Below are 25560 nucleotides of genomic sequence, written 5' to 3'. Positions count from 1 at the left end.
TCCTAGTTTTAGCCATAAATTTTCTTCCTGGTTACAGCACTAAAGATATGGTCTCTGATAACACCATTTTCCCTCTTATCTTCTACCAGAGCAAGATGTGGAGTTACCTATGTTCATTCATTTCTAGGTTGACTTCCCACTCCCTCCTTTTTTTTCTCTCTTTTGAAATGAAATGCTTCCTTTTCCCTGTCTAACATAGACTTGTGTTTATCATTCTGTCCATCTGGACTATTAAAGTACATTTTCTGAATCAATAATTATTACAGCTTCTTAAAAGCTTCTGGGTCGTCTCAAGAATTCCTTATTGGCTCCTGTTAAGAAAACAGAGAAGGAGGAAAAAGAATATTAATTGCTTGAGAAGTTCCTCTATTGTTTATATATATATGTGTGTGTGTGTGTGTGTGTGTGTGTGTGTGTGTGTGTGTGTGTGTCACGGTCACGGTCACGGTCCTCCCATTGTTCATCGATTTGCTCGAGAGGGCCCAGTATCGTCTCCTTCGTGAGACTTGTTGTTACTGTGTTTGGCATATCAAATACGTCACGGGGAGCTTGCCAGGCTCTGCAGTGCGGGCGAGATACTCTCGATAGCTTGCCGGGCTCTCCGAGAGGGGCGGAGGAATCGAACTCGGGTCAGCCATGTTGGCTGCTTGTAAGGCAAACGCCCTACCTCTGTACTATCGCTCCAGTCCATGTGTGTGTTTAAATATATATATATACATATGTATATATATACACACACACACATATATATATATATATATATATATGTGGTCTCATATGGTTTGCTCACATTTCTCTGAGAAATTTGCTCACAAGAAAGGTGTTTGCTTATAATAAGACATCTGAAATCATGGCAATTTTAAACTGATAAACATGCTAAATAGAACCTAGGCCAGAATATAGCTCTGGCTATTGTCTCAGAAGTTTCTTTATTTTAAACAGAGAGATGGGGTGGGGGAGTGAGGGGACACAACACAGGAACCCAAATTGATCTTCTTATCCCTAGATTCTATTTTGATGACTCAAATCTCTGAGCCTATTTCCAAGGTCTTCAGATTCTCCTAAGCTTACTTGAAAAATTTCCTGAATGCATTGTGTATCAGGAGTTGAATGCATCCATAAAGCCTGCAATAAAAATAACCCAAACAAATGACTACCATGTCACATGTCCTATTAGCAAAGTACTTGTGTGGGAACAAAATGTTGTTGTTGGTTTTGTTTTCATTTTTTTTAATACAGTCAAGGCCCCAGTGGGGCATGAATGTGGAATATCATCCCACTTTATAACATATGCACCATAATCTTCTTAAAATGAGTTTTCACTTCAAGAAACATAAGGACTTAAATATGAGCAGCCTGTTTTGTGCGTTTGTGTGTTTGGCATCTCATTACACTTCAGACCATTTTGTCTTCTTAGAACAATTGAATATCATTAGTGGAGGCATATTTTGTTGCCAGAACTTGCTTGGTTGTGATTGTGCTCGTTAAAATGTGTCCATTTGCCAGCTGATGGATGGGAATTTTGAAGGGTGCCTGGTGGGTGAGCTTTTGAATATCTGAACTATCATCTCTTTCTTCCAGAGAGAAAAATAGCTTTGCTACCAACCAACACAAAGCCTGAATTGTCCTTGACTTCCCCTCCCTCTTTTTGTCTTCTTTGTGTAACACTCTCTTTATCTCAGTGAGTTTCTAGCAGACACCCAAAAGGATGTAAGATATGAAAATTTCAGGGCATTGCAAATCATGGAACAAATCCAGATTCCTCAGTGTTATTCACTTTGTGACCTTGGGTGAATCTCTGAACCTCTCTGGCCTCAGGGTTTTAATTTGCAAAATGGGCCTGGTAATGTTTATTTTTCAGTTCAATGAAGGTCCTCACACCCATTTTAGGAACTTAGTAAATGTTCAATGATTGGGAATAGGTCCAGGTGAAGGATCAAACAAATACATAAAACAATCACAGAAGTTATTAAAAGCAAATATAAGCACATTAATAAGAATATTATTAGGCACTAACTAAAAATGTACCCCAATATAAATTACTTAGAAACAAGATGTAGCAGTTGAAATTAATTCTTATGATTTGTGGTACTTACTGTCATCTAAAGTCACCAAAAACAATGAATTAGAAAATACTGAGCCATGGCTCCTAGAGTATAAAACAGGATTAAGTTACTGCAAGCCACTGTTCTTAACACCTTCATCAACTAATTTATGCATAGCCTGTACAGTTGTGTTCCTCTTTACAGATACCCTGTGTTACATATGTGTGTGTGATTTGCACTCACATCCAGTAGCACTCTAATTCATGTCTGAATAAAATTACCTAAAATAAAGAATACAAAAATGAAATGAGAAAAGAGGTGGAAAATGTCATACTAGATGACAAAAAGGACACACATGTAGTGCAGGTGAACATATAAGAAAGCACGGATCTATTTGTCTCTATCACATGGTATTAGATTTTTCGCCAGTTTGTGATGTAGGTACTATGATGATTATGATGATGATTGATGATGATGATGATGATGATGATGATGGTGATCCTGACTGACCAAGCAATGGGTCTAACTGAAAGAGAGTGACTTAACCATTTAAAATGAAGGCAAGCAATCACTTGTTTACAGGGTCAGTGATGGGTAGTAATGCTAGACAAGGATAATAAAACCTAAGTGCCAGGAGACTAAGTACTCCAAATTAGAGGCAACTCTGCTAACACACCTCTGGAGTAAAATAAACAGAGTAGCTAAAATGATCCAATCTGAAGTGTTTTGAAAGGTAAAGGTAAAGGCCCTCCCGATGATCGTCGATTTGCTCGAGCGGGCACAGTAACGTCTCCATTGGAGACTTTGTTGTTACTGTGTCTGGCATATAGAATACTCTCGGTAGCTTGCCGGGCTCTCCGAGAGGGGCGGAGGAATCGAACTTGGGTCGGCCATGTTGGCCGCTTGTAAGGCAACGCCCTACCCGCTGTGCTATCGATAGCACAGCGGGTAGGGCGTTTGCCTTGCACGCAGCCAACATGGCTGACCGGAAGTGTTTTAGATTTCCATATAGCTAATACTTCAAAATGTTGACAGGTAGGGGGATATAATAGTCCTTCCTATAGGCTGATGGAACAGGGGAGTTTGGAATCCCAATTACATCTACTTTTGGTACTGTTCTCTCAAAGATCATCTAAATGGTTTACAAGAATCTGGGAAGGCTTAAAACATTAAGTGTTAGGAGTGAAGGTAAGATGGGATAAATTAATACAGGGAGGGAGATCATTAGTGGTCAGGAACAGTGTGTGAAAGCAAATGGTATCTCTTAGGAATACTAAGGGTCCAGATTTCCTGTGATACTTATATTTATTTCCTTTACATTTAGTCAAGCATTTCCTGCCCTTAACATAGTTTTCTGGCCTCTACTTCAAAACACATCCCACCTTTTAGAGAGTTTTCTGGTCCGCAACTCCACTCTTCTTCACTACACACTTTCTTGAGCTGATTTAAGTGTGGTTTTATTGTGGATTGTCTGCCTGTCCCAGTCAGAATGCAAATGCCATGAGTTTGGGACTTTTTGGTATCTGTTCACTGTCTCTGCTACCTGCAGGGTTTCTGCAACAGATCTGTTATCTGTTGAAAAAAGACGTGAATTATAATGAGTCTGCATAACACATTAAGAAGTATGCCTTTCATTGAAGTGAAAATAAACAGTAATGTAAGCAAGGATATCTATCAGATATGAAGGATTTACAGGCTTCTGATACTATATGCAAAACAGAAGAGATAAACTGCCGCAATGCTCATGGGAGGTAATATATAGAGGAGAAATAGACTGAAGACAGAATGGTGGAGATTATTCTAAACTTGCATCAAACATTACAGCTAAGCACCATTGTTTCTAAAGAACAACCAAACAAATCTGTCCAGTGTGACAGGGATCTATAGGATTGAGGAGCAGAAGGGAAGAGAGTATGGCCAATGCAAAAAATTTGCACTGTCTGCATCTAAGTGCCAGAAAACAGAATAAGATTCTCTACCATAAATTTCAAAACCCCCTTCCCCAAATATTGTCATGTAAAAACATTGCATGGCAGGTCCTTGTTCTTTCCTACTTCATGTCTTCAGAGAAATGTCTGCAAGGATCTATTCTTTTTTTTTTTTTTTTTTGGCTTTTTGGGTCACACCCGGCAATGCCAATGCACAGGGGTTACTCCTGGCTTTTCATTCAGGAATTACTCCTGGTGGTGCTCGGGGGACCATATGGGATGCTGGGACTTGAACCCGAGTCGGCAGCGTGCAAGGTAAATGCCCTACCTGCTGTGTTATCACTCCAGCCCCAAGCAAGGATCTATTCTTAACAAAAGCAATCCTCTGCCATTTTTCCATTAGCTCCATTGGAACTACAGCCTACAGAGCATTATGTGAGAGTAATTAGAAAACTCTCCACATTGTCAATAGTGTCTAATATAAGAGTATCGCAGGAACTTTGGGGTCTAAAAAATTTCAAAATTCTGCTCTATCTGAATAATCAAAGAATTAAGCTGTCAATCATTAATACATTAGCGTAAATTAGTTTATCCAGGAGTTTTAAGCAGCAATCAAATTTTAATTTTATAGAATAAGAAAACTGAGATCCATAATGGGAATATAGTTTCTATAACTAACTTAATAATTTAAGACAGAAAAAAATACAAAATACAAAAATGGTTTAACCTTATTCAATTAACTATAGCTTTCTGATCCAAAACCTTTCGAAGAGAGGTGGTAGAAAGTCTCTCCTAATTAAATTTCCAATTAGTATATCTTAGGAGATAAGATTATAGAACTCCAATAAAGAACAAATATCATAATTGAAATAATGCAAATAACTTGAAAAAATGTTATCCTCCATAGGTTTGCCAAATTTTCAGAAGTAAAATTCAATTTTAAGATATAATAGACTTCTAGAAGAGATAAACTGGAAGGTCAGAGATACAATTCATCAGCAGAATACTTGTTGGTATTTGTGAAGTGCTGGGTTAGATATCTGGCATGGTAAAAAGAAAAGAAATAAATAAACTGGAATCAGGGTTGGAGCAATAATACAGTGGGTAGGGTGTTTGCCTTGCACGCGGCCAACCCAGGTTCGATTCCCAGCATACCATATGGTCCCCTGAGCACCACCAGGGATAATTCCTGAGTGCAGAACCCTGTGCATCGCTGGGTGTGACCCAAAAAGCAAATGAATGAATAAGGTAAAAGGTAAAAGGTAAAAGGCCCTCCCGTTGATCATCGATTTGCTCGAGCGGGCCCAGTAACGTCTCCATTGGAGACTTTGTTGTTACTGTGTCTGGCAAATCGAATACTCTCGGTAGCTTGCCGGCCTCTCCGAGAGGGGCGGAGGAATCAAACTCGGGTCGGCCATGTTGGCCACTTGTAAGGCGAACGCCCTACCTGCTGTGCTATCACTCCAGCCCATAGCCCGTAGTGATAGCACAGCGGGTAGGGCGTTCGCCTTACAAGCGGCCAACATGGCCGACCCGAGTTCGATTCCTCCGCCCCTCTCGGAGAGCCCGGCAAGCTACCGAGAGTATTCGATATGCCAGACACAGTAACAACAAAGTCTCCAATGGAGACGTTACTGGGCCCGCTCCAGAATGAATAAATAAATAAACTGGAATTTCTTTTTTTGTTGAAAAAGAGAGTTAAGAAAACACTGGTGTTCTATTAGTGTCAAAGGCCAATGTGAAAGAAAGAAAGAAAGAAAGAAAGAAAGAAAGAAAGAAAGAAAGAAAGAAAGAAAGAAAGAAAGAAAGAAAGAAGAGAGGAGGGAGGGAGGGAGGGAGGGAGGGAGGGGGAGGGAGGGAGGGAAGGAAGGAGGGAAGGAAGGTAGGACGGAAGGAAGGAAGGAAGGAAGGAAGGAAGGAAGGAAGGAAGGAAGGAAGGAAAGAGTAAAGAAAGAAGGAAAGAAAGAAAGAGAAACACAGACAGGAAGTCACAAAACTAGATGTAAAAGTTCCTGGAAGCAAACAGCTTTGTCACTCTACTACATTTGACTGTGGAATATCCCTGAAGTCAGTGCCGATAGAAGTTGGCAGACAGCTCTAGGGAACCAGGGCTTTTTGAGCTGATCTTAGGAAAGTAATGTAGAGGCAACTTTGAATCTTTGCAACTACAGATGCTAATCAAGAAACTGATTACACCCCACTGGGAGGTGAGAGATAAATTGATTCCTTAATGGAGGAGCTGGTTTGACTAAAATGCCTTTGGAAATGTCTCATTTCAATGCTGCCCATTTCTTTAATACATTCCACCACTGCCTCCACAACCATGTCTTATACAACATACCCAGACACATTACAATGTGCATACACACACAAACACATACATAAGCATGGAGGAATTTTATTAACAATTACATCACTGCTGACACTTGATGTTTGCTTAGAATGATCTCCATGATTCTGTCTCCAACTCATTTTTCCCCTTGGTGTCACTTATGCTCCCAGAATAATTTAGCACTAGAGTACTGTCCTCCCATTGTTCATCAATTTGCTCCAGCAGGCCCAGTAACATTTCCATTGTGAGACTTGTTGCTACGGTTTTTGGCATGACGAATATGTCACGGGTAGCTTGCCAGGCTTTTCTGTGTGGGCAGGATACTTTCAGTAGCTTGCCAGGCTCTCTGAGAGAGGCGGAAGAATCAAACCCAGGTCGGCCACATGCAAGGCAAACACCTTACCTGCTGCGCTAGCGGTCCAGCCCCTCAGAATAATTTAAATTTCCTAAAGAAAATTCTTTTTTTGTTTGTTTGGTTTTTGTTCAGGAGTCACACTCTGCAGTGCTCAGGGCTTATTTTTGGCTCTGCTCTCAGGGATCACTCCTGGCAGGTTTCAGGAGACCATACTGGGTTCCCAGGATCAAATCTTTCTTCAAATCCAGGTTAGGTGCATGCAAGGCAAGTGCTCTCTGGCCTCTCAAAAAGGAAATTCCTATTTCATGAGTACAGAAAAATTACTCTCTTCTTCAGTTTTTTATACAGCAGTGGAAAACATTTTTTTCCAGGAGACATTATTGCTATGAATTTAAGTCACCTACTAAAGATGGAATTTCTGGCTAATTGAATATAAGAAAGTTACTTGAGGAAGGCTATCCGGTTCTGGTGGATTTCAAAACAAACTTTATTTTTTGTCTCAGTTTTGAACATCCATACCTCAGCCTCCTTTAAGCACAAAGACACTGAGGATAAACAATACCATATTGGCAAAAACATATATGAGTTTTAAATAAATCTGACTTTCTGTTTTGAAAACCTGTGTTAATACTCATCTTCTGTTTAAGATGACTTAACAAGGTAGGGAAATAATATAGGTATAATAATAATAATATATATATAATAATATTAGGGTGCAGACTGTATAAGACTCTGAGGGTGGCCAGGGGGTGGTCCCGATGGCTCTTTCCCTGGCTGCCCAGGTTCTGGGGGGCCCAGGCTGCTCCCCCAGCCAGGACAGCCTGGGCCATGGGACAGATGGCAGAGAAGACAAGGGCCAAGCCGGTTTAATCAGATGCTGTGTATTCCATTCTCATCCCTGTTCACTTCTGTCTCTCTCTCTCTCTCCTTCTCTCCCAGGCCCCAATCTGGAACTCCTCTTTCCTGACTCTGGCTCTGGATCTTGATCCCTCAGACCACTCTTACAGTCTAGTTAAATCCTCAAAACCTTGAGGGGCTGGGCTTACACATAGGTGTGGTCACAATCAATAGGGTTCAAGTTTTTCCCCTCAGGGGATGCTGCTTCTAGTACAGATTCTCTTTCAGCAGGACGACCCACCCAAGGGTGGAATCCCATGGGTGTTTCTCTTCTCCTTGTACAACAAACATATAAGCATTCATAATATTAATCATTTTGTATGGACACAGTAAGAGATGCATTAAGCTTATAGAATTGCTCTCATGGGGTCATCCCGATCTCAGACTACAATGCTCAGGCCAGATTAGTCTTTCCTATCCCTAGCAGGGTCCTAGTCTTGTCCTTACTTTTGGATCATGACAGCATTTGTTTGTCCATGATCAAGCTCTTAACTTATAGTTAAGAATTGTGGCACTTTGGCCAGGTCCATCTCGATGCCAGGGTAGCACATAGCTTACCTCTTGCCGGGGTTCCATCCAGTCCCTCTTCGGGACCCTACTTTTGGGGGTGCTAGGAAGTGAGGGTAACTGAGGCTTAAGTTGAGAAAGCAGATGCTCGGGAATGAATAATATTCGAAGCCAATTAAATTCGAAGTTACAAAAGCATTATATTAATTGTCGTCTTGTGTCTATACAAAAAGACACTGCTTTAAAGTAAACTATTCAAAAGACATAAGGAAAGGAGAAAGCAGTACTAACTTACAATATAAGTTCAGTGTCCTAGAAAGATCTGACCTTACAAATTAACAGAAACTGATTGGGGGGATAAGATGATTAACTGTTTGGGAAAGAGAGCATAGAGAAGTAGTTACAAATAAACAAAAGAATGGGAGTTTAAGAGAATGGGAGCACTGGGATAGGTGTAACCTGATAAAACTAAGCTCCTTGTGGCAAGGGAGAAAGGAGAAAGCAATGTTATCCTACAGAAGACCTTGCCTATGTCTTCCCAGGGTTTTATGGTCTCCCAAGCATGGCTGGGTGTAACCCTTAAAGTCCACAAGTATTACTGTGCATGGTCTAGAGGAACCTGAGTGTCCCCAGGGTGACCTTAGTGGTCTGCAGCAGCACAGGACAGAGCAGCACTGCATCCTTGGGCCCTAGAACTGAAGGACCAATTTGGTTGGCTGAGTGTCGCTGGGAGTGGCCCCAAAGCCCCTTGAGCACCACTTAGTCATCCCTCGCACACAAAGATGCATTAGGCCCTATGCTTTGTGGGAAAGGATAACTTTGCCCTGAACCAAAGGTCAGCAACACCTTGTCATGTACCAAATCTGTCAAACCACCTGCTCTGTTAAAAGAGGCATTACTGGGACACAGCCACATGAATTTATTTATGTATTGTGTATATTCTCATGTTAGCACTACAGAGATGAGTGATTATGATAGAGACCATATGGCCCACAAAAGAAAAAATATTTGCTAGTGTCCCTTGACACTAAAAAGGAACTCTAAACAAGTAGATTTACTAGCACTACCAGTAGATCAGGGTTTGAACACAGACATTTCTGTTTTTAACAAGGCTTCTAGGGATAACTGTTACCTACCGATGTTTGTGATGGTACACATGGGAGTCGATTTGTGCCAGGCTTCAAGGAGGGCCTCTGGCACAAATGGAGAAAGAACAGATTTAAGACTGCTGCCCAATAGTCAGGCTCTAAGGAAATCCTACTTGATAGCTTCCTCTTAACTTTCAGTATTTCATGTTCCCTCTAGCTTTCTGATTCAGCCTCAAATTTCCTGATACTTATTTTGGTACATTTCCACTCTGTTCTTGGCATCTTCATTTTAGACAGCCAGTATTTATTCTTGGCATCACTCTTTAGTTCTACTCTTGCCACTCATTTTGTGTATGATGTTTATCTGTTTCTGCTTCACTGCTGACTCTAGTCATCCTTTTGGCTTTGATCTTCTAATTCCCATCTCAGTTCAAGTACAAGCAAAACAACATTCTTCTCAGTTGAGTGATTTATCTCTCAGGAGTTCTCCAATTATTAATGTTTGATCTCAAGAAAAACATGAGATGGAGACACCAAAAAAATTGGTTTTTATCCCAAAGTCAATTAGTGACCAAGGAGTTGCTAAGTGAAATTTCTCAAAGTCTTGAGTCATATGTCCTTAGAAAAATCACTGCCATCCAGTCATTCTGAGGCATTATGTTTCATTCTATTAAGTATATAAGAATTTCTATATTTTTCATAATAAGTATATATATTTATTTTTTATATTCAAAAAATTGACATTCTTCCCCAATTATGTCTGCTTCCTGAAGACTGGGACCAGAATCTGCACTCAGACTTGCCATTGACAATGGAAGCTTAGTGATAGTTTCTCTGGGCACACTCTACCCTTCCTCCATATAATTGAATGTTCTGACCTTTTCTTGGCTGTTAAGCCAAAAAAATCTTATTTTGACTATACAAACTTATTGAAAATTATAATACTAAACTAAAAGCATTGACCTTTAGAGATTTAAGTATGCAATATTGGGGACATCTATTTTAAGAAAGCCATAAAAGTAGTTAAAGGGTGAATATGGTCACTGTATATTATATGCAGTCATACATACAAATACATGGGTATTTTTATAACTTGTAAATGACAAGGAAATACAATGAGTTAATAATAATTAAAGAATTATTATTGTTGGAAGTCATTTATAGAAGAGTCTGTTAGTTCTATGGATTGAATTCACCTACTTTAAGTGAAAACTCCCAACACTACCCAAAGGTTAAAAATGTAAAATTAACTCTTTTCTTATGATGACAGAATCAAATAAAACCATTTTAATGTGTACTCATAAAAAGCAAAAACATACAAAATTTATTTTATAAACTTATAATCCCAATTTAAGAAAAAGAATCTTTCTTTGTAATAGGGTACAGATCTGCTTGCGTAGATGGCTACCAGAGGTTTAAATACTAGGATTCTTGCAGGTAACTGTATAAATAGAAACTGAGCATGGTCTTCTGAAAATGACCTGAGGTCTGATCTTATTATAGTCATCATACTATTATCAACTCTGGATCCCTACTTCTTCCAGGAAATTCCCATAGCTCTATCCTCTTAGATGGAATACCATTGGGTTTTAAACTCCAGTTTTTACACTGTAAAATTGAGACTAATTGTTGAGCACTGGACCTTTGGAAGATATTCTGTTCCACTTGGGGCCCTTGAGTTGATTTAACTTCTCCAGCTTTGGTCTGGCCCAGCCCCAGTTCCCTTCTCATCAGTGAGTACCAAGAGTGCTTCACAGCTGTGCTCATTCAAAATCAAACAACTGTCTCCTTGGTAAAATTTGCATCACCAAATTGTTACTACCTCTGGGAAACTGTATAAGCCATTTCCAGCAGTACTTTCTAGGCCCCTGGAGTTCCTCTCAGGGAGATAATGAAGATATGTGTCAAAGTTAAATGAGAGAAAACTCTAGGGGGTAAAGGCATCTGTAGACATAAAAAGTAATATAAATGACAATGGTGTAATATAGGGATATACCACCAGGGCATGGATGATGTAGATGTGGAAAGTTTTAGGAGGAAAAATTATAATTGGAATTGTCCAAAACCTCGGTCACAGGAAAAGCATTAATAACAAAAAAAGTAAAGCAGAGTCAAGGATGGTTATTTCCAAAAGTAATGATGATGCCCTTTGATCAAAGTTGAAAGGGATAACCTAAACCTTCTAATCCTGGTAAAGAATGCCTTAACCAAGAAGGGACAAGAATATACATTTTATTACTAGTATTTCCACATGATGAGAAGAAAGGGAACACAGGAGGCTTAGTGGAGAAGAGCTATGTGTAAGAATATAATTCCAAGAGTAAATTCTCATTGTTTCCATTGGCTAGATCTTGTTTTCCAATCTAGACTGTCATATCTTACAAGATAAGAACAATATTTTGTAAATGTTTAAAAGCACAGCACAAACAAAATTTTGTGTACATTATGAACAAATATATCTAAAGTCACAAGCCAGTAAATGTCAGTACTTTTAGAACTCTATTGACCAACCAAGATCAAATAATTACATGTATGCTTTAAACAATTGAAGCAATGTTGATTTATAACATTGACTAGACCTCAGGTGTACAGCATTATAATTCATTGCATTTATAGTCTGCATTATAAACTAAAATCTAGTTTCCAACTTCCCCCATACAATTTACTCCTTTTATCAAGTCCATCAGTGCTTCTTCCCTTTCTCCTCTGATAATCACCAAGTTGGTTTCGGGGGGGGGGGGGGGGGTTTGGTTTTATTTTTGTGGTTCCAGGGATGAAATCAAGGTCCTCACACATGTAAATCATGAGCTGTATCCCTAGCCTTAAAGATTTTTGTTGTTGTTTTATTTAATTTTTTAATCAGTTTTATTTTTTAATCTTTCACATTTTAGGGAAAGCCTTTGGTGTTTGTCTTTTTCTGACTTATTTTACTAAGCAGGATACCCTCCATATCCATACTTGTCACTAACAGCAATATTTCAGTTTTCATAACTGAGTATTATCTTATTATGTACATATGCCACCTATCTTTTATACATTGTCAGCAAATAAACAGGTTCTTTCCATATCTTGATGTTGTACATAATGTGATCGTGAATACATTGAATGCATTTCTTGTTTTGAATAGTGCATACATTTTTTAATACTTACCTAAAGAGGAATAACTAGGTAATATGATATTCTATTTTTCCTTTTTAAGTATCTTCAGAATGATTATATCAATATATATAATCCACAATAGCATATGAGAATTCCCTTTTTACACAACTTTTTTGATGACATACATTTTGCATGTGCTTAATTTGTAGCTTCATTTCAATATATAATAGCATACTAATAATTTATTCTTTCGTACCTATTCTTAAATGTCTTATATTGAGTCTAAGATTTTTTTCATAAACCATCCTCAATCCTTTTAGAAGAAATTAATGGAATAAATAAAACATTATTTTTGTCACACACACACATGTGCACATGCACACAGATACACAGCCTTAGAATGATCTATGCTGTAATTACAGGTTATTTTATCTGTCCTTCAATCCTTGGTAATTCTGAAAGACAAAATTCTATCCAAAACACATAATGTAATAAATTATGTAGGAATCAAACTAATATGGTGCTTTTCATAAAGTCCTTATTTTCTATACTTTATTTTCTTATTTTAATATCTCACCCTAATATTTTCTCATTTGTCACTTGTTCCAACTCTCTACTTCTTCACACAAAATTCAAAAGAGTCATATAAAGAAAAAGAAGACTCCTTAAAGCTTTTGTCAATTGCTTCTGTTATTAACTGCAATTTTATTACTTTACGTTGTTGGAAGGCATGTTGGCATTAAGAAATAGAAATTTATATTGAGTAAAGTTGTGCAAAATTAACAGACAAACTCTACAGTGTCTTAGTTATTCTGAAATCCTAGTTGGATTTCAGTGTCTCAAAACCTCAAGATACCTGAATTTCATGGAATTCTACCAATAAAATATAAATTAATAGTAAATAATAACATGATATACAGTTGCTTAACATAAATTCATTTCAAAGATTATTAACTATTAAATAATTAATGAGAAGTTAATGTTTTACTAGAACTCTCCTAGACAGAGAGGTGATGAATAAAAAGAAAATTGTCTAAATTGCCAAAAAAATTGAAAGCATTTAAAATGTTAAATTAAGATGGTAAAGTAGGAGAAAAATAAAAATTATAAAAGGTCTGGTAAATATATGTATTATTTTTGTACAGAAGTATATGTATAATCTATGTATCACTGTTTTAAGAAGTGGTATAAAATTAAGTACTATTAACAAAATAGGAGACTAACACCCAAGAATGGCCGAGATTAGTATCAGGAATTTTACTCCATGGCTTGGAGGCCAGCCACACATGCTATGGGAAAAGGGAGCTCAGATAAAGAAGGGAGCACCAAATAAAGGGTGTTGGGAGGAATCTCCAAGGATGGGAGAAGCATGCTGAAAGTAGACTATAGACTAAACATGATTGTCACCCATTGCCTCTTTTGCAAACCACAACACCCAATAAGAGAGAGAGAACAAAATGGAATGCCCTGCCACAGAGGCAGGGTGGGTTGGGGGGGATGGTGGGTGGGAGGGATACTGGGATCCGTGGTGGTGGGAAATGGGCACCGGTGGAGGGATGGGTATTTGATCATTGTATAATTGAAACCCAAGCACAAAACTTTGTAAGTCTACAACTGTACCTCATGATGTCTCACTAATAAAAATTTTAAAAAATAAAATTTTAAAAAATTAAGTACTATTGCTTTTGAAATGTCTCACTGAAGCAAACACTTCCTTTGAGTATAGGAGACCAAAACTAGGACCTATTGAGTCAGGCCCATAGGACAATTTTCTATACTTTTGAAATTAACTTTTCATCTATAAAATGAGGAGTTTGAATTATTTGAATTGAATTATTTCAAAACTAAAAAATACATTATGCTCTTTGTTCTGACTATATATGTATATATGACTTTACATGTATCTATCTACATGTATATATATATAAACACACGCATATCATATATATGCATATATCCTTTTTTGACATTTTGGTTGGGAATTTTTTGGTAAGGATTGTTTATTTATTTTTATAAATTTGTTAAAATAATTTATTATTCAATATTCCAACACTAATCCCACTACCATTACACCTTCCCATCACCATTATTTTGAATTTTCCCAATCACCAGCCAAATCTGCCCCAATAGCAAGCCCTAGATAAAAAATATAATATAAAAAATATAAAAATACTTTATTTTGTATTACTTATTATGAATAATCTGCTAAAAATGGTCATAAAAGTTTCCTTAGAAGAAAGTGTGTCAAGATTGTTGTATTTCACCCTGGAGAAATTAAGCCCTTGTATCAGAGATTTGCTAACTTATTGCTACAGGCTAAGCCTTGTGTGTTAATTTTTTTTTTGATTGATATCAGTTGCCTTCTACTCTACACCCTATGCAATGTGGCATGCTACTCCTGGTACATCAGTTGTATAGAGTATGAAATGTAGCACAGCCACATTTACTCCAAGAATTCTAATATTTTAAATAGGGTGAGATAGCTGGAGTTCAATTTTTAACTGCTGGTGACTTTGGGGTCAAGAGGCATCTCTGCAGATTGTTGATCTCTTCTGAGATTTATTTGTGAGTCTCTGGATCATGGCCATTAATGAGTTTATATGGTGCCAGAGACAGTTCATGGGATGACTATAAGGCACCTGGAAGAACAGGGCAATGGGGTTTGGGTTGGTTTTAATCGATGTTTTCTGCACGAGATAGGAATGCATAATAGAAATGACTCAACATCTTCACATGAAACACTTGGATTCATTTTGACAAGTTTTTCTAAAAACATGGAACAGCTATGAAATGTTTCATGAATTTGTATGTCATCCAAGCACAGGGACCAGGTTAATCATCTCTGTATTGTTACAATTTTAATCAATGTGCCGCCAAAGTGAGCATTATACACATGTCTTGATATTAAATTCTGACTTACTTGATCAAAGGAAATTGAGAATATTTTGAAGTTGCTTCAAGGACTTCAAATGGCAAGGACCCACAATACTATATTGAATAGTTGTGGTGAGAGTGGGCAGCCCTGATTCATGCTTTATCTTAGATGGAAGACTTTCAGATTTCTACCATTGAGTATAAAGTTTTTTCTCGGCTTGTGGTAAATGGCTTTAACTATATCCAGGAAAGTCCCTTCAAACCCTGTTTTATTGAGCATTCTTTAGGTTGTTTATTTGTTTGCTTTGAGCAAATCATGCACTTCTAGGGGCTTATTCCTGACTCTACATTCAGGGATCACTCCTGGTGTGGCTCAGGGAATATCTCCTGGCTGCTTTTTTAAAGGAAGATGTATGTTTCTGTAACTAAGTCCCTAGAATTTAAATTTGGGGCAGTTCTAGTGTTTATTAGCTGCTTCACTCTGAACAAGTTAGCCTCTCTAGGAATCAATGACGTTTCCAGATAAGCAAAGGCAAGATTATCATCTAAATCATTATAGTAAGAAGAACATTGAGTAAAACAAGCATTCAATACAGTGTAAACATTTGAATACATTTACCAAGATCTGGAAGAACAAATACAATGTTTATTCCTGAGTAGAATGAGTTACCATTGCACCCTCAGAAACTTAGCTTTTATGACTATCTTTAAAATGCTAGCATAGTCATGCAGGCTAATTAGCATTTCAATACCAATCTCACCTTTATTCTTAAAATTAACATAATCCAAAAATTAGTCAATAAGGGGAGTGAGTTTAGCTTTCACTTTAATCCATCTTTTGGGAAGAGAAATCTCTGTGGTTGGTACTTCCCACAGGTATGTTCTGGCCTATGAACACTTCTTTACTGTCTTTCCTTAATTCACAGGTACAGATGATTTCTTCATCTAAGAGTCTGCAAGATGCTTTTTTTTTCTTTTTTTTTTTTTCTTTTCATGTCAAACTCTTTGAGGGCATTGGGCTGACAGTTCTGGGTCGGACTGAGTTTAATCTTTTCCTTTCAAATCAAATTATGGGGAAAATGCCAGGGAAATGGCTCCCTAACAGCTGGCATTGTTCAGAAATCACGGAGCTTGGTGAATTTGTAAGATAAGTGTCTAAATTGTGGAGAAAGGCAGACAGCTTCCCCTCTTGGGCTGATATCTGAGAAACTAATGACTAAATGACTCCATTTTGCTCTCCACACAATGGCCTGTCCCCAAAGCCTTGAGAGCTCTCAGGGGTTCAGTGGCCTCTCCAAAAATCAGCCTGCCTAAAAGCTGGTTTGGTTCCTTCCTACAGCCTATTCTCCCTATTCAGTAATCGCATAACTTCTAAAACTAGTGCAAAGAGAAGAGGGTATAGTCTTGCTTTGACTATTGTAAAATCTGCTAAAACCATTCTATCAAGACTAAGAAAAATGGTTAAGAAAATAGAAAGTACTTGGAGGACAAACGCCAAAAAGGGAGAAACAACTTTTAGAATATTATTGAAGAAGCACCACATTCACATTAAATACTAAAATATTAAAATTGATTGAGGTTGTGAAATAAGTGAATTACTTAGTCTCCCATGCATTAAAATTAATTTTTCATCTCCTTCTTCAGGCCACTTCCCACTGGTTTTCGTTGAGCCCTCTTAATATTTTATTTGCTGGAGGGAAAAGGTTTCCTTTTGACATATAGGCATTCCTGGGGTTGGTTGACTACCTCACTGCCAATTCCATGAAACTTATTTCTCACTCCAAGTGAAGGAGCAATAAAGAAGCAAATATTTGCAAAACCTTCTAAACATGGTGCTTTTTTTCTAACCCTATCCCTCCCAAATAGTTTTATTCACAAAGTCACTCTCTTTGAACATCATATTTCTATATTTCTAATTCCTCTACAAACTTCCCCTACCATTAGCCTTTGGTAATTTATTCAAAAATTTTAAAAGAAAGAAAGAACTTGTGGTTGCTGTATTTGAAATACTAAAACTGAGTTATTTTTCATTATTTGGGGCTTCTGAGAGGTGGCTTCCCTCTTTGAAAATTTAGATTAACCAAGGCATGGTGGTGCCTGATTTCTAGAATTCATTAATTAATATGGCAAAGCAGACATGACTAAATGAGACAAATAGCAACTCAAATCACTAGAGAAAGGCTTTGAAGACTCACCAGGAGACTAATTATAAAATTTTCCATTTTCACAGTCTTACACTTATATGCTGAATCTAGACTCTGATATAAGTTCATCAAAGTTCATGATGTAAGGCTGAAAGTTTATCCTTGTAAGAAAAGAGGTGCATTCAGGAATATTCGTTCTCTTCTGAGTGAATTCAGCTTTCCAATGTGTCCCTTCTCCATGGTTGAAAAATAAAGAATGATTTTTGTGTATTGTCAAAACCATACAGTGTTAAATCTAGAGATTACTTTGAACCTGGTCAACTCTGAAATCTTCTTCCCAAAGGTCACTAAACAATCAAAGAGAAGGAAGCGGACTTGCCTTGGTCAGGACAGAATCAATGATTAGCCCTCATCCACCAGAAACCACTTTCCCAGATACCCTGATAAAAAGCTTAGTTAAGTTCACTTTACGAGCAACTGTCATGTTAATATGTTTTTTTATTCTTAACATTTATACTTTTCATTTTGTGAAAATTTAGGGCCAAAATTAAAGCCATGAAATTATCAGGGCTAGAGCGATAGCACAGTGGTAGGGTGTTTGCCTTGCACGCAGCCAGCCTGGCCGAGCCTGGTTCGATTCCTCTGCCCCTCTCAAGCAGGCTCAAGCGGGCCCAGTAATGTCTCCATTGCGAGACTTGTTGTTACTGTGTTTGGCATATCGAATACGTGTCACAAGTAGCTTGCCAGACCTTGCCGTGCAGGCGAGATACTCTCGGTAGCTTGCTGGGCTCTCCAACAGGAGGACAGTGTTTGTTTGTTTGTTTGTTTGTTTGTTTGTTTGTTTTGAAATTATCTGGTTATAATAATAACATTTTATTAACCTGGTTCAATATTGATACTAATAATCTCCGTGTCTAATATCATCAACGACACCTGAATATAAAAATTATCTATATGTTATTTTAATATTTAGGATAAAAGTCAGAGTCATCAGACCCAAGAAACCTATGATACAACGTAGACCCAGCTCTACTACCCATGCAAAGTCACCTTATTGATCAGTCCTGAGGGCTAGAGCTCAGTAGTCTCCCAGCTAGCTCTGTACTGTCAACTGTTCCCCATCAAAAGAAGATCCATTATAGCATTTATTTCAAGAAGGACATCAATTAACTGAAAAAGACCCAAAAGCTTCAACTCAGGGAAACACCAGCTCATGTAAAATAATAATAATGGTAGTGGGAGTAAATGAAAAGCCCATAAGGTTAAACTTGAAAGATTATACTAAAGAAAGCAGGACACATTTTGTGATACAAAATGCCTCAAAGTATTTATATCATGCTGGGTTTTTCATGAATTCAAAAATAAAACATAATAAGCTTGTCAAAAACATAGATTACCCAGCTTGCTCTTCAAGGCCATGTTCTTCCTTGAACATGATTCTCACTTGCTTGTCTATGTTTCTTTTACTACTTTTTCCACTCTGTAGAAGCCTGTGATCTCTCTTAGACATGTATGCCTCTCCTTCAATGATTTCATATATTTCTAAGCAAATTTTATTCAATAAAAATTACATTTCTTCACACACACACACACACACACACACACACACACACACACACACGCACCATTAGTGAGGCTTCCCAGGTAAATTCTAGACCCAGAATGCTCAGCAGAAATATCAAGTTCACTTAGCAATCATCAGCAATTAGAAAGGTCAGTATGTAACATAGAAAAAAAGAAGTCAAAGTATTAGTTCCCTAATATCCAGTTTTTTTTAACTGTACACATAATGGGTGATATGCAGAGGTCATGAAAATTTTGGCAACTGTAAAAGATTTCTCAGCATGCAATGACTAAAATTCCATTCAAAATCAAACATGTAATGAGTCTGAGAAGTTTCTGGTGGTCCTCACTTGTCTTGCCTTTCTTCAGTAAAAAGAGGTCACAAGTGAAAAAGTTTGTCAAGCATACTACTCTGAAACATAAAGCAGTCTCTGAGTGCAGATTGGAAATGCATATGATTTTCAAGTCATTGACCATCAAATTAATTTGAATGTGTTAAAATCTATCACCTGTCTATTTTACTTAACCATACTATCATATAATACATATGTAGTAATATATAGTTTCCCCATTTTAGATCAGGCAGATCACTTCAAGTTCAAATATGTCATTCTGTCCAAGACCCAGTTGCAATCTATTGTTTTAGATTAATTGCAATCATACTGCTTCCTCTTATCATGATTGTGCATTTTCTGTTGCCATAATGACCACAGCACTTTTAAGTGTTGTCTTTGTCTTCTGTTCATCTTATCTATAATGAATTGTTTTCAACTTCCTCTTTGTCTAACAAAATCCTCATTGAGGTGGTTTAATCACTGCATATCCCCTTTAAATCATCAGAATCTCCAATTTTAAGGTTTGTTTCTTCTGTTATAAATGTTCAAGTAACTTTTACCCACTACCTTGTTTGGTTAGTTATGTCTTCCTTTATCATGTTTCATCTGCCAGTTTAGGTGATAAGCACTTACTCAACAAGTTCCATCAGCATGGAGCCTGGAGATTGGCATTTAATGCATGCAAAGTAATTGAGTATCAGAACCAGTTGAAATTCTATCGACAGGTCGAAATCATATTTTAAAGCCCTACTAAATCCATTTAAAGGGCTTTATAGTTAGACTTATGGGTGTTTAGAAGATATTCTGCATATATTCTTGAAAAGTACATATATGTAACATATATATGTGTTATATGTGTGTGTGTGTGTGTGTGTGTAACATAAGTTCTACTTCATCTTGAAAGAACAAAAGAAATACAACTGAAGCAGACAATTACAAGTCAAGGTGCCTGTTCTAAAGAGGGGAAGTAAAATTTTTGTCTTTCAGTTTCTTCATCTGCAAAATTAGACCAGAATTTCTCTTAAGGTCACCATGTGATTTAGGTGAACTTATTCATATAATATTAGCAACATTAGCTAGCATTATAGTTAAATCCATGAAGAAATGTAAAAACAAAGGGCATTATGGAACATACGTTCTACTTCATATTGAAAGAACAAAAGAGATATCACTGAAATCAAATCAATGATTACAGACAAGGTGCCTATTCTAAAGAGGGGAAATAAAGTATGTGCTTGGTGAATTCACCATTCCCTGCTCCCTAGACTTCCAGACTTGAAAGCAGACGGGTACCATAACAAATGCATTAATCAAGCTTACAGAGACGATCTATAAAACACAGAAACCCAATTCATTAATTTACAATGAGAAATATAACTATTAAATAGATGGAATGTCAGTGTTTATGGATAAGCATGTTCTCTCCTGTGACCAAGTACATACAAGGCACTAATTTATATATAATCCAATGGTTATTTGATAAAAAGGAAATAGAGCAAGGGAAGAAAGGGACTTGCCTCAATGACATAATCAAGTTAGTACCCAGATACTTATCCATCTCTGCTACAGGTGCATACCACAGATGAGATATCAAAGCACTTTCCTATTTTTCCTCCTAGAAACAGTAAAGATTTATTTCATTTGTTTCTTATCACTCCTTATTAATTCGACATGTAACATTCCTCTGTTTTCTTGATAAAATGCATTTATCTGAATGCATTTCTAAGTGCAATAAAAATGTATCTGAAGTTCTTATAAATGCTGACACTCAGTTCTTACTGTCCATATGTCATTTATTAGGATAGTGTTAGGATAGTTATTGTTTCCTCATAAACAGTTTTGACGAACATCTGGTAGCCCTGAGAAATTTTTTTAAATTCCCTTCCTTTCTGGGTCTTCCTAATTTTACCTCTAAATTGTGTATCAGTTAGCTTGTATTGCATAATGAATCACCCCCCAGAATGTACTGGCTTTATTTAAAGTCCCTTTGCTTGTTGGGGAGGCGATCAGCAGAACCTATTTCTTTCTACATGATGTCAGCTACATTTACACACATGACTGAGTTCACACCTGGCTAAGGTCATTGGGACAGTTGGGGAAATCTTTCCAAAAGCCTGTTTCCCCCTTCGCGCCCCCCTCCCCATGCCACCACACACACACACACACACACACACACACACACGCACGCACACACGCACACACACAGAGTCCTGTTAAACCAAATCAAGTGCTAAATCAGCAGGGAAAAAACTCTGCCTCTTGAGGGAAAAAAAACTGCAGAGCCTATAGCTAGATTTCCTAAAACACACCGCTGATAGGAATAAGTGATAACAGAACAAATGAATTCATGAATTAATTGCTGAGATTCTAACTGTTCAGCAGCAGCACTGCAACCCCAGAGTCTGAGGAAACTATTTGAATAGGATAACAGTGTCAGGGGTTCCAGTCCCAGAAAGAAGTTTGGGAGCAGGCAGCATGCATTATTCCCTCCTAATACTCCAACCTTATGATCCTAAGAACGCAATCAGCAGGGGAGGAGAAAGCCTCTGAATGGAGGCTGACATCAAGTGACCCTTCCTAAGGAAACTGACACTGACCACTCCTGCCTAGTGATCGAAGTTGATGGGTTTCATCATCTTCCTCCTGTGTCTGCTCCAGCTCTATCGATCCCATCGCCTTCAATATCTCTTTTGTGGTTAAAGGCTGCTCCCGAGGCTGCCCTCTCTGAGTTGCCTAGTTTTGTCAATTCCAATTCAGCCAAACATCCTTTTACCCTTTCCTAGACAACAAAGCTTTCTGGTCGATGTTTTAAAAAAAGAAAAAGAAAAAGAAAAGTGAAAGAAAACTCATAGAAGACTTAGAAGCCTCAGAAAGTCTTACTAAACACTTCTTTCCTTAGGAACCATTCGCACCGCCTGGGTTAAGAAGAGCAATTCTCTTTCTCTGCCAATAGCTCATATTTATCTTCTCTCCCAGCCTTTTACCTCTGCCTTGGGATCTCAGACTGTAGCCTCCTTATTATTTTTCCCTTACTTTCTTCTTTCTGAAAATTAAAAATGCTTTATTGAACATAAAGATAGTCTGTAAATTTTAACTCTGTACATGACTCTGGCCCAATTTTCTAGATAAAAAAATATATAACGTGTGTGTATAAAGAATTATTTTACAGCTTAAATAATAATTTTTAAAAAATGAATCTTCTATTTAGTGCTTCAAGTTTTAAATCCCACATGTCTCTTTAAGATGCTGCGGAGACATTGTCAAAACAGGGGACTGAAACTTATGTCTTGGGAAGAATATTATGGTTCTCATGTGCCACTCATTGCTTTGTAGCTTTAACATGATAGACATGAATCAGGTTTTCCAAAATTAGTGGCCATACAGAGGGAAAAATCCAATAACCTTACTATAGGAATAAAAGTTTAAAAATAAGATTTTGTTCCTGCTGACTTGTTCAGCTACAGCCTCTATACACATTAAGTGCTCTGCTCAGACGTCACACACACACCACTAACAACAACATTCACCACCTCATGAAATTGTGCCTGTTACTCTTCTGCCCAGAATTTCCTTCCTATTAAAAATCCCACAAACAAATCCCTTTTCAAGTTTTCATTCATAACTCACACTTATTCTTACCTGGTAAACCTTTCCTGATCCACCTAAATAGGTTCTATTCCCTCATTTCTATCATCACTAGATGTATTGTATTCCACGGACCCCTGTGCATTAAAGAAAAGTTGTTTATATCTACAGATCTCTAGATTCTCTTCTTGGGAAGGCTACAGAATCCTAGTGTTTCATATATCCCTACCTTTGTCTCAGAATGTCTCCAACTTTTCTTAGATGCTGATAATTTATATTTTCAGTATTCTTTGTAGCACTTTATAACCTCATTCTATTCAAAATTCTCATATTCCAATATCCTTCTTCATCAGCATGCTACTTCCAACTATACACTTGACCCTGTCTTCTTTATGTCAGAAAAAAATAAAGAAAATCTGCCTTACGATCCTTGGAATTGGAAATTGAGGGAACAGAGGAAAGGGATCATGAGATAATAGATAATTGGTATACTCACTCTGCAACTAGAAACTTCATTCCTAGTATAAACTATGATCCCTCAACAAAAATTAACTAATTAAAAACCTGCCTTGAATGCTACAATCTATCAATTTTCTTTGTTTGGGTACCTCTTTCTGGTTTGCATCCACTTTCCCAACTGCCTCTATAATTAGTGATTTATTAATTTCTTGTAATCTGACCTCTAACTTCACTTTGCTTACCTTCATAAAGATATATTATTTCTTTACAATGCACACATGTGCATATGTGTACATACACATACATACGTACATCTCTAGGAGCATGCAACTATAAGATTTTAAGCATCTCTTGTCCTATTAAGTTTCTGTCACATTTCCTTGAACTCTTGATCCCACATTCTTTAGGATTTTATACCCACCTTATTTTTGCACAGAGGTAGTTTAGGGAGTGACAGCAGAGGGTTCTGACATCACGTTTAAGATAAGTGGGTATTTCTCTGAGCCCTGAGATACTGAAAATACTTGTCTGGGAGAGGCTTCTTTGATTTTTCTTGCATGCTTCTGTTCCCACCTAACTGGGAATCTACTTCCCCTAATCTACTCAACCAAAAGTCAATTGTGTTTATGACCAAATATATTTTGTCATTTTGTGCTTCTAATTTTAATGACACATTTCAGTAATTAATATGCAAATCACAACACAAATGCAAAAGAAATATTGTCCTCTCTTTCACTGAAACTAAACTGAAAAGATTTTACAAAAACAAGTTTGCAAAAAAATTTTAAATAAACAAGCCTTGTTGGGTTAAGATTGGGTGGCAAAAAAGCCAGGAAAATCCTGTGACTTGACTCTTGGCTTGTTTTCTAGGTACCCTTCTACCCACCCACCCACCCACCCCCCCAGGCCTCTGTCTAAGTCCCAGCCCGCTTGCTCAATTTCAATGATTGTAACTTGGCCTGTGTTTCTGATATTTCATGCTTGCTGCGCCCTGAACTGCAATCTCACCTGCATGTCAGGCATTTCCACACACTGGGTTAGTGTCATACTCTGGCTCTGACAGACTTTGAAGAAGTCTCATCCCAGCAGATACTCCTCTGCTGGCACATGTGTTTCATGTGGAAACACTTCAAGAGCCATTGCTATTTTATCTTTCTATAAATACCATACTGCCTCAAAGTCACTATAAAGGTAAAGGTAAAGGCCCTCCCGTTGATCGTTGATTTGCTCGAGCGGGCCCAGTAACATCTCCATTGGAGACTTTGTTGTTACTGTGTTTGGCATATCGAATACTCTGGGTAGCTTGCCGGGCTCTCCGAGAGGGGCGGAGGAATCGAACTCAGGTCAGCCATGTTGGCCGCTTGTAACGCTTGTAAGGCGAACGCCCTACCGCTGTGCTATTGCTCCAGCTCAAATTATATATAACATATATACATAATATATGTTTTATATATAGACATATATGTATATTTGTATGTATATATGTATACATATGTATGTGTACATATGCATGCATATGTATGTGTACATATATATACATATACATATATATGTACATATATATACGTGTGTGTGTGTGTGCGTGTCCAGGGCCTTGTGTATATGAGTTCAGGTTCAACTACAGAATGGAGTCACTATAGTCCTATGAATCTGTGAACGTCACCTGCAAGACTGCTTCTATTTTTCCTTCCTCTAGCTAGGTTGATGTTTTCTCCTACCCTAACTTCACTTTCCCATCTCCCTTGAAACTAAAGGTTCAGTGTGACTCTTGCTTCCTTTGTTAACTTGTGTTGTGGTAGTTAGCAGCTGTTAAATTATTTATGATAAATTGGATGAGCCCATTTAATAAGCCCCAAGGGCAGGTAATACATTGGACAGCCACACTGAATAGCAGGAGGAAAGTAGAAGCAGGGGTTAGCTGTAAGCTTGAGTTTGAATCAGAGAGAAAACTAAGAGGTCAAGCTCTGGGTCAGCTTGTGGTGATCTTGAGAGCCATGATGTGGAAAAGAATGAGGTTTGCAATGGATAGTAGCAATAAAAGAGAACACACAGCACCATCAAACTCAACCATCCTTAGAACTCTAGGGTATGTGAGTGCTAACATTCTCTGTTAGTAAGAAGAAAAAGAAAAAGAGAAGAATGGGTGAACATATGGAAAAATCAGCAGGGAAAACATTGTGATTTTTTTTCTCACAAAGAGCTGAAAAATTAATGGTGGGAGGTGGGAGTTTAGTTAACAAAGAAAACAGTGAAAGAAACTTATGAAAAGTGTCAGTGAGGTCAGCGATAGGAGATGAAGGGGCTTTATAATCACCTCAGATCCTCATGGACATTGAAGCCAGGAATAAG

At 37.6% G+C, this 25560-nt stretch overlaps 1 non-coding gene across 1 annotated transcript; it reads right to left on the bottom strand.

Moving 5' to 3' along the window:
• Positions 1-15030: 15030 nt before the first annotated feature.
• Positions 15031-15137, bottom strand: LOC130045565 (U6 spliceosomal RNA). Its single transcript, XR_008795556.1, has one exon. It is a non-coding gene; the product is annotated as a U6 spliceosomal RNA (small nuclear RNA).
• Positions 15138-25560: the final 10423 nt, after the last annotated feature.

This window comes from Sorex fumeus, unplaced genomic scaffold (genome assembly GCF_029834395.1).
Source record: "Sorex fumeus unplaced genomic scaffold, SorFum_2.1 ptg000128l, whole genome shotgun sequence".
NCBI classification, from domain to species: Eukaryota; Metazoa; Chordata; class Mammalia; order Eulipotyphla; family Soricidae; genus Sorex; species Sorex fumeus.
The sequence above is the reverse complement of the archived record's forward strand: the minus strand, read 5'-3'. Positions and strand labels throughout refer to the sequence as shown.